We start from the raw sequence: 11,096 nt of genomic DNA on the forward strand, positions 1-11,096 counted from the left end.
GCTCGGATCTGCCGTGGCTGTGGCTGTTGTGTAGGTGGGCAGCTGTAGCTCTGATTAGACCCCTAGCCTGGTACCTTCGTATGCCTTGGGTGCGGCCCTAAAAAGACCAAAAAAAAAAAAAAAAAAACCTTAAAATCGGGTACAACTATCAAAGTAATAAAATTCATTGAGTGATTTAAAAAAAGAGAAAAAAGGCAAGTTTCTATTCAGTTAAAGAAATAAAAGAAAACACAAGTAAGAAATAATTTTAGAGGACAATGTTAAGATATGGTAGGGGTGGATGACTTCAGATATAGGTATTCTTTAATTGGGGTATGTAAATGATTCATGCTATTTCAAATAAGGGTGTTGTCAAAGTTCAAAGAAATAGCTGGGCCCATCTTGAGGAGGAGTGGGATATAGTTAGATGCTCAGAGCTGAAAGGAGGGCATTAATAGGAAGGAAAAATGAACAGAATGAGGTTCAGGCCGACCAGGTGTTGGAGACCACTGGTTCTCAACCCTCAGCCTGCATCAAATCATCCAGAAGACATGTTCAAATACAGGTCCCTGAGCTCCACACCTAAGTTGCTGACTTCGTAGATCTGGTATAATGTATGAAGGGTTGCATTTCTAGCAGGTTCCCTGGTGATGCTGGTGCTCCTGGTCCAAGAAATCATCCTTTGAGAAGTACTACTGTAGACAGATCAGCATGCCTGGCACACAGGCACTTATCTGGGGAAAATATTGGGAAATCAGACCATCCAGAGAATCCACCCAAAAGGTATTAAGAAATGAGTATGGAATAAACGCTATTTTCCTTACTGATGCTTGTCCATCAGAATAGAACAATAGAACAATAAACATTCTTGGTTTTTTTTTTTTCTATTCCCAAATGGCTTCTTGGTTTAGAATGAATAATTGTCAAAGAAGAAAATAATGCCTTTGTGTCTCCAGTAGAAACTACTATGGTTAAAGCTGGATAGCATTTCCTAAAAGACAGTTTCCATGATATGCCTACAGCAAGCATATTTTTAGAATAGCTTTGCCCCTACCAGGAAGTGTGGTATTTTATGGGATGAATGTTACAGAGCTTTACATACTGGATGAATATTGTCACAGCCAACCCTCCTTAGAATCCAAGTATTAAAAGCTACTTAGCAAAACCATGCATTTTTATTGCTTTTCTCAAAGATTAATATCACTTAGTGTCTCAAATATATTATAAACATTTAAAAATCTCCATTTCATGATCTTTTTCCTTTTGCATATTTAAATTAAATTTTATCACCATTGTTTACCCTGATTTTTACAGAAAAAAAGGAATCTAGGTTAATGTGAAAAAAGACTTTACATTTTAAAATGTTAAAAAAAATTTCTTCATTCTTTAATAACACAATATGGTAAGTCAACTATACTCCAATAAAATTTAAAAGAGGAGAAGCAAAGATCCCTAAAGAGAAGGGAAAAAAAATCATAATCTTCTTTCTATTGCATGGAGTTAGTTATGAGTTTCTCCTGGATTTTGTTGGCTTGCTCCAGGTGGAAACGATTTCCTGTATACTTTACTTAGTAAAAAGTCTCTCTTCCATATATTTAAAGGTGAAATTCAGGAAGTTCCTGTTGTGACGCAGTGGTTACCAAATCCAACTAGGAACCATGAGGTTGCGGGTTCAATCCCTGGCCTTGCTCAGTGGGTTAAGGATCCGGCATTGTCGTGAGCTGTGGTGTAGGTTGCAGACACAGCTTGGATCCTGCGTTGCTGTGGCTCTGGCATAGGCCGGAGGCTACAGCTCTGATTAGACCCCTAGCCTGGGAACCTCCATATGCCTCGGGAGCGGCCCTAGAAAAGGCAAACAGACAAAAAAAAAAAAGTCAAATTCAGGTTATAATATGCTATACTCTGAAGATGGAAATGTACAGTGTACATTCCAATATTTCTTTCAATCATTTGATAATTTAAGAGTTGTGTGGTATATGAATGACAGTAATTAGATAACATCACAATACAGTTAATAGCATGATTCATATTTATGAGGTACTAATGTTATACGAACACCGAAAATACAGAATGATTATACTGTTCTGATTTTGAATTGAACAAATAGACAAAATAACTAGGAGGGGAATTTATTTCATAAATTAGTGAACCAAATTTATGTTTTCTTATGATTTAAAACATGAAGGATAGCTAATGTATATGCACTTTTAAGGTATTTTTGTTGGAAAAAAATGACACATTCGTGTAATTAAGGGTTTAAAATACTCATTGAGGAGTTCCCATTGTGGCTCATTGGGTTAAGAACCTGACATAATGTACGTGAGGATGTGGGTTCGATCCCTGGCCTCACTCAGTGGGTTAAGGATCCAGCATTGCCTCAAGCTGTGGCATAGGTCACAGATGCAGCTCGGATCCAGTGCTGTCGTGGCCGTGGCGTAGGCCGGCAGCAGCAGCTCAGATTTGACCCTTAGCCCAGGAACTTCCATATGCCACAGGTGTGCCCTTAAAAAGAAACAAAAATAATAAAGTGTTCATTTATCCCTAAAGCTTAGAAAGGGGGATTTGGCAGTGCAGAAAAGAGAGAGGTAGGGAAATATTGCATGTGTTCAGAGCTTAAGGGGACCTTTGAGGGACCTGCCAAGGAGTCCACAGTGACTAAATGACAGGGTAAGACCAAGATCCTGGATTTGTCAGAATTCCTGACTCCTTGACCAGGACTCTCTTTGTACTGTTCTAAGGAGGCCCCCCACCTTTTTTTTTAGGGCCGCACCCTTGGCATATGGAGGTACCCAGGCTAGGGGTCGAATTGGAGCTGTAACCACTGCCCTACACCACATCAACAGCAACACCAGATCTGAGCTGTGTCTGCAGCCTACACCACAGCTGGATCCTTAACCCACTGAGAGAGGCCAGGGATCGAACTTACATCCTTAATGATACTAGTCAGATTCTTTTCCTCTGAGCCATAACAGGATCTCCAGGAGCACTTTCTAAAGACGAGAAATAGTTTTAAAAATTTATCTTAGTTTTATTACCTTCTGGCATTTATTACCCACCCTCCTGCACTTTTAGCAACTTGGTAAAACAGTATCTTGAATGAAAATGAGTTAAATACAAGAAAGGATATTTTATTTGTCTTCTAAATCAATAGTAAGGATGTAATTTTAAAGTTGTTTTCCTTGGTCAGGTGTATTTTTCCGTGAAGAATAGGTATTAAATTGAGATCATGTTTCCATTCACAAATGACCTGTGTACACACATTTGTGTGTTACTGCTGGTGCATTTGTACATTATGCTTGTTAGCTGTAGACATAGCATCTTCCAGCACAATACAAAACGTTGTCAATGCCAGGTGTCACTTTGGAGAAAGGAGACTAGATAGTAAACAAATTCAGCAGTTAATTCATTTAAAAGATTTTCCTTTCTCATGCTTACCCTGGGAGAATGAACTTTGAGAGTACTCCCAAAGCTATATTAGAATTCCTCCAGTGTTTGTCCTCAAGTTCCTCGTTCAATTCCTCCAAGAGATTTGGTCTCATTGTTATTATTATTATTTTAATGTTTAAATTTAAATTTTATTTTAGTTTTTAGGGCTGCTCCTGCAGCATGTAGAAGGTCCCAGCCTATGCCACAGCAATGCTAGATCCGAGCCATGACTGCAACCTACACTGCAGCTCAAGGCAGATCCCTTAACCCACTGGGCGAGGCCAGGGATGAAACCCTAGTCCTCATGGATACTAGTTGGGTTTATTTCTGCTGAGCCACAGTGGGAACCCCTGGTCTCATTATTTTATTATCACTTTGTTCCTAGCTAAAAATATAATACTCATTCTGGTCAATGACCTCATTTATCAAATAATGCTTACATAAGTTGGGGTTCCTTCTAAAAAAAATTCAAAGCGCACCAAACCCATGCAGACAGAATGATGACATGGTAAACTGGAGGAGATATAAAGGGAAGTGCCAGAGTTCCCATCATGGCTTAGTGGTTAATGAACCCAACTAGTATCATGAGGATTCAGGTTTGATCCCTGGCCTCACTCAGTAGGTTAAGGATCTGGTGTTGCTGTGAGCTGTGGTGTAGGTCACAGACTTGGCTGGGATCCTGCATTGCTATAGCTGTTGTGTAGGCCAGCGGCTACAGCTCTGATTTGACCCCTAGCCTGGAAACCTCCATATGCTGCAAGTGCAACCCAAAAAGATAAATAAATAAAATAAAATAAAGGGAAGTGCCAAGAGGAGATAAAAATGCTGTGGATAACAGCAGCATCCCTGGAATAAATGTGACCTTCTGAGGAGTCTGTGTTCACTGCCTAAGTTCTGTTATTTGTGGAAAATCGTGCACTTTGTGCCATCAGCACCCACCTTGTCTTCTCAGCAGAGGCCTAAGTGTGTCACCAGAACAAAATCCCGTCCAGGCAACATTTGCTTAGACGTCTCCATTTTATTTATTTATCTTTATTTAACTTTATTTTTTTGGCCACTCATGGCATGTGGAACTTCCCAGGCCAGGTATTGAACCCTCAATGCAGCAGTGACAATGCTAGATCCTTAACCCACTGAGCTACCAGGGAACTCATAGAAGTCTCAATTTAAAATATCTGTATAATGAAAATAAAGGAGAAATACCCAGCGAGTGATGGACAGGGTATATTGGAGTAGGATAATTTTTAGTTCTAGGAACTCTCCTGGTTTCTTGTGCCTTTACTGTCTTCTGACTCTCCTCACTTCCCTAGGGTGTGTCCGCTGCTCAATCACACAGGTCCTCTCCTCCCCACCTCAGTTCTCTGATTCCCTTGACCTTGCCCCATACTGACCCCACCCTGATCCCTTGACCACCTGCTCTCTCCAGCCCTGCACTTCACTGCAGAGGCCACCTGGACAGACTGCTGGTTGACTACCAAGCTGCCTTTTTCTTGTACTCAGCATCTCTCCAATGCCCCAAACTTCACACCTCTCCTTAGGTCTCCCATCCCAGTTCCTCCACTTGTCTTGTGCTCCTCATAAAAAAATATATCTAGATATAATAAAAGAAATTTGGGGGTTCCCGTTGTGGTGCATTGGAAATGAATCTGACCAGGATCCATGAAGATGTGGGTTTGATCCCTGGCATTGCTCAGTGGGTTAAGGATCCAGCTTTGCTGTGAGCTGGGGTGCAGGTTGCCAATGTGCCTTCAATCTGGCATTGCTGTGGCTGTGGAGTAGGCTGGCAGCTACAGCTCCGATTGGACTCCTAGTCTGAGAACTTCCATATGTCGCAGGTGTGGCCCTAAAAAGCAAAAAAATAAATAAAATAAAAATAAAAGAAATTTGAAAGAAAGAAAGGAAGGAAAAAAGAAAAAGAGAAGCAAAGAAAAAGGAAGGAGGGGGGAGAGAGAGAGAGAGCTAGAGCACAAGACCAGGGCTGGGGTTCATCACTTCAGGTGCATCCTCATCTTCAAATCTCTTCCTTTCAGCTCTTCTTCACTTTCATTTCAGAGAAAACTGTGTCCCTATTTCCTTCCAAGGCTGTCCTCAAAGCCCTCATGCTCCCCCACCATGAGCAGGCTTACACTTTATTTCAGGCTTCTGCTCTCCTTATGGAAATCTCTTGGTCAACTATCTCTTTTCTCCTATCTTCCCGATCTCCCTTTGACCTACAGTTTCTAGTCTTTCCTCTCCTCAAAAATAAAAACAGCTCCCTCCACTCTTCCTTCCTTCTCAGGTACTGCTGAAACCTGTTCTTCTCTTCTACCCACAGGTCTCAAAAGAGGAGGCCCCACTTCCCTTCACATACTCTTCACAGAGCCTGGGGCTGCACCTGCCCTGCTCCTTGATCAGATTTTACCTCAGTTACAAGATCACTGAAGGAGAAGGACTGCTGGGTGTGCAATGGTTCTACCCCTTACCAGCTGTGTGGCCTTGGACAAGTTACTTTACCTTTCTGGGCCGCAGCTTCCTCACCTGAGAAAACGGAACAGTAATACATTTGCTCCTTGATAAACTTATGTGGGTTTTTTTTTTTTCTTTTCAGGACTGCACTTGTAGTGTATGGGAGTTCCCAGGCTAGGGATCGAATCAGAGCTGCAGCTGCTGAACACCACAGCCACAGCAACACTGGATCCTTAATCCACTGAGCGAGGCAAGGAATCGAACCTGCATCCTCATGGATATTAGTTGGGCTCAATTCCGCTGATACACAACAGGAACTCCTGAATTTATGTTAGTAATGCAATAGGGATAGAATGATCATTTGGTTATAGAGCTTGGTAGGAATAATACTTAAGGGGGGACAAAGAGAATGATATAATAAAAGAAAGGTGATTTATGCTGGGCCATCCCCTAGAAGGTGCCTGTCTGCCATCTGATACCAAGGAAGTCCTTGTGAGTCACATTGGTCCTGCTTCGTAATCTACTTCTTCCTTAGGTCTTTCCCCGACCATCCGCTCTGCTTTGGAAATGGCTTCTCTATCCTTGGTGCCCAGGATTTAACCTTAGGGCTAGTCAGCGTGGTTCACACTTGCCCTCCCTCGCAGTGCAGTTAGTTATGAATGTGCCCATCTCCTCTCCAACGCTGTGAAGCTATGCACACAGGGGCTGTGTTTTATTTGTTGTATTAGTTTCTTGGAGCTGCTATAACAAAGGAGCACTGGCCCGGTGATTCAAGCAACAGAAATTTACCTTCTCACAATTCTAGAGGCTGAACGTCTGAGATCAGGGCATCCAAATGACTGGTTTCTTCTGAGGCCTCTCTAGCTTGCAGATGGCCATGTGTCTTCACCTGGTCTCCTTCTGAAGGTGTCTGTGTCCTGCTCGCTTCTCGTAAGGACACCAGTCATACTGTATTAGGGCCCAACCTGATGACCTCATTTGAACTTTACGTCTTTAAAGCCTCTGTCTCCAAATACAGTCATATCCTGGAGTCCTAGGGATTAGAACTTCAATACATGAATTTTGGTGGGGTCACAATTCAGGCCATAATACTTATCTTTGACACCCCAAAGGATCTAACACAATGCCTGTCACCCTTGTGTCATGAATGAAACAATGTGAGACGAAACCAGGGAAGGGGAAACAAGGCAGGATATAGAGAAAAACAATTCCTAAAACCTGTTTCTGATAGGATCTCTGGTAAATCGTGGAGAAAGCAAGGAAGGTTAGTCATCACTTCCAATGTTTTCCTTTCAATAACATGTCCTCACACTACAGGATTATTGGGTTTCATTCTTCTGGCAAAATGATACCCCTGGGAAGGATGACGTAATAGAAAGACAAAATGGAGCAAGACAGATTCTGCTTTGGTTACTCACTTACTATGAAGCCTTCGGGGCTTGGCACGTAGTGAACACGCATTAGCTATTGAGGGTTTTATTATTGCCATCAGCATCATCACCTCCACCAACAGCATCATTCACCATCATCTCCATCATTGCCGTTATCACCATCACCATCGTCACATCACCATCATCACCATGATCATCACTGACTCTAAGCTCTATGAGGACAGGATTCCTTTGTACCCTGTTCAAGTTTGAGGTCTGCGATTCCAGGCTTCACACGGTGCTTTGCAAAAAGTAGAAGCTCGGTATATTTGTTCAAAAAAGGAAGATACTTCACTTCCGAGGGTCTCTTTTCTCACCTCTGAAAAGAACTAGTATTTATTGAGCACTTACTAGGGGTCCGGCCTCGTGCATGTGTTTTACACGGATCCCTTTGAATTCACATCTTTCAGGGGAGGAAACAGGCACAGAGAGGTAAGGAACTAGTCAAAGTCACACAGCAAACAGTCGGCAGAGCTCAGATTCTGTTGGACTCAAACCTGAAATACAAACCAACGTGTTATGGTGCCTTCTTTCCTATCCAGAAAGAGGGTGAAAAACTCCACCTTCACAGGCAGAGCATTAAACAGGAATTTGCAAAGTGCTTGGTCTGTAGCTCCCAACCCATCGCCTTGCTCTGCACAATTCACCTCACCATGCAGACAAGGTCTCTGCCATCTATCTCCCAACAAAAAACTGCCCATATCCTCCATGAACCCAAACCTCCTGCAGCCACTGCCCTCTTTTTCCGCTTCCCTTCAGAGCACAATGACTCTGTTCCCCAGCGATGTCTCTACTTCATTTTCTTGTCCCCCATTTCTGTCTTGAACCCACTTAAATTAGGCTCTTCTGCCTCTTCTTTCTTCTGAAACTGCTCTTAGCAAGATAACCAGATACAGCTGATGAGCGAATCCACCCTCCTTTTCTCTGTCTCATTTTCCCCAACCTCTCCGCACCATTTAGCAGAGCTAATGACTCTCTTTCTTAACACACCCATCTCTTCTCAGAGCTTCCTGCCTTTTGTTTCACTTCCCCAGATGCTCCTCCATTGTCCCATGTGCTGGCTCCCTCACCTCCATTTGATAGCTAAATGCTGAAGTGTCCTTCTTTATCTACATCCTCTGGCCAGGAAATCATGTCCAGAGCCATGACTTAAACGCTGTGTGTATGTCGATGGTTCCAAATTTCTGTCTCCATTCCTGAATTCTCCATGGCATTTCAGATGCATGTATCTGCTCCCATATGACACTGCCACTTGCAAACTCTAATGTGCATCTCTAACTTAACATAAAACACAATTCTTGATGGAGTTCCTGCTGTGGCTCAGCAGGCTAAGAACCCGACATAGTGTCTATGAGGATGCGGGTTTGATCCCCTGCCTCACTCAGTGGGTTAAGGATCTGGCATTGCCACAAGCTGCAGTGTGGGTTGTAGCTGCTCTGACGTAGACCAGAGCTGCAGCTCAGATTCGACCCCTAGCCCAGGAATTTCCACTGGCCACAGGTGCAGCTGTAATAAGGAAAAAAAAAAAAAATATATATATATATATATATATATATATATATATATCCCCCACGATTCTTGATTCTGCATTCCCTTTTCTTTCCCCTTTCAGGCCTTTCACATTCTTTCCCACTCAAGTAATGGCTCCAGGGTGAAAAAATCTAAATCACTCTTAATTCCTTATTTTCTCTTATGCAACTTTCTATTCAGCAACAACTCCCACTGAAGGCACTACCTCTAAAATGTATTTCAAATCCATCTATCTCAAGTTTCTCTTTGGAAGTGAAATAAAATACAGAGTTCTTGACAAGGATGTCTGTGATCCAGCCCCCGCCTGCCTCCAGGACCCCCAGTATGACCGTAGTCTCCCCTGTTCATGGTGCTTCATACCCCCTGGAATCCATTCCTTGGACACAGTAGACTTACTTCTGCCTCAGGGCCTTTGCACTTGCTATTTTTTCCTTTTGGAATTCTTTCTCCCAGATCTTCCCATGACTGGCTCCTTCTTAATTCAGGTCTCAGCTAAATGTTATCTTCTCAGAGCAGATTTCCATGAGCACCTTGGAAATTTCCTCAAACTTCCCACCCAGAGCTTCATGTTCTTCTAATAATTAGGAAAGTGTTTGGCTGTGAATAAGAATAAACCTAACACACGCCTAAAACAATAGGTCTGTGTGTCATATATTAAGACATGCAGGGGAGTTAAGTTCAGACTGTGCAAAGCTCAATGATGTCATTAGGGACTCAGGCTCTTTCTTACTTTCTGTTCTGCCAGCCTGAACTTCTTGACTTTCTTCCTGTGGTTATCACTTTAAGGTCAGAAGACAGCTGCTGAGCCTCTGGGTATTATGTCTGTATCCCAAACAAGGAGAAGGGAGAGTTCAAAGGATCAAAGTCTGTTTTTATGTGGCTCTGCATTTCATTGGGCAGGGAAGTCTTCCTCAGGGCATTCTGCTCGGAGTCTTGAGTCTTATCACTCTTCCTCGCAGTAAGAGATTGTTGGGGATGCAAGCATTTTATCATTGCAGCAGGTACACTAGAGACTGCAAAGGAGGAGGAGGATGTGAACAATCTGGGGCAGCCAATCCCAGTCACTCTTTTTTCTTTTTTTTCTTTTTAGGGCTGCACCCATGGCATATGGAAGTTCCCAGGCTAGGGGTCAAATCCAAACTGCAGCTGCCGGCCTACACCACAGCCACAACATTATGGGATCTGAGCCACATCTGTGACCTACACCGCAGCTCAAAAGCAACGCGGATCCTTAACCCACTGTGTGAGGCCAGGGATCAAACCTGCATCCTCATGGATACTGTTGGGTTCTTGATCCACTGAGCCACAATGGGAACTCCTCCCAGTCACATTTTGTCATATTACCCTGCTTACTTTTTGTCATAGAATTTATGATTAGCTGAAATTACATTGCTATTCTTACTTACGGTATGCTCTTGTTTATAATGAGCGCACAGTATAGTGAACTTACCTCTTCTTCTTTTTTTCCTTTTTAGGGCTGCACCTTCAGTGTGTGGAAGTTCCCAGGCTAGGGGTTGCATTGGATAGCTACTGGCCTATGCCATAGCCAAGCGACACGGAATCCGAGCTGCATCTTCTACCTACACCATAGCTCACGGCAACTCTAGATCCTTAACCCACTGAGTGAGGCCAGAGATCAAACCTGCATCATCATGGATACTAGTTGGGTTCGTTACCACTGAGCCACAATGGGAAATCCACCTCTTTTGTTGATAACTGTGACTAGAAAAATCTCTAGCGCATTGTAGACATTCAAGAATTATCTGTTGGAGTTCCCGTCGTGGCTCAGTGGTTAATGAATCTGACTAGGAACCATGAGGTTTCGGGTTCAATCCCTGGCCTTGGTCAGTGGGTTAAGGATCTGGCATTGCCGTGAGCTGTGGTGTAGGTCGAAGATGCGGCTCGGATCCTGTGTTGTTGTGGCTCTGGCATAGGCCGACGGCTATAGCTCCAATTCGACCCCTAGCCTTGGAACCTCCATATGCCGTGGGAGCAGCCCAAGAAATGGCAAAAATACAAAAAAAAAAGAAAAGAAAAGAAAAAAAAAGAATTATTTGCTGATTGTTGAATAAACAAAGCAAAACAAAACCTAAATAAAATTTGCCTCCATGGTACAAATGGATTTCCATTATACACAAAGACACAAAGCACTAAATCAAAGTTTAATGGTGACCTCCCACAGGATTCAGCCACTGGCCATGTCATCTGGATTCACTGGGCTTCCTGGCCACGGGCAAGCTCCAGAATCTTATGTAAACCAGGAATGGTCTATACACAGGCTTGGTC

This window comes from Phacochoerus africanus, chromosome 6 (assembly GCF_016906955.1).
Source record: "Phacochoerus africanus isolate WHEZ1 chromosome 6, ROS_Pafr_v1, whole genome shotgun sequence".
Lineage (NCBI taxonomy): Eukaryota > Metazoa > Chordata > Mammalia > Artiodactyla > Suidae > Phacochoerus > Phacochoerus africanus.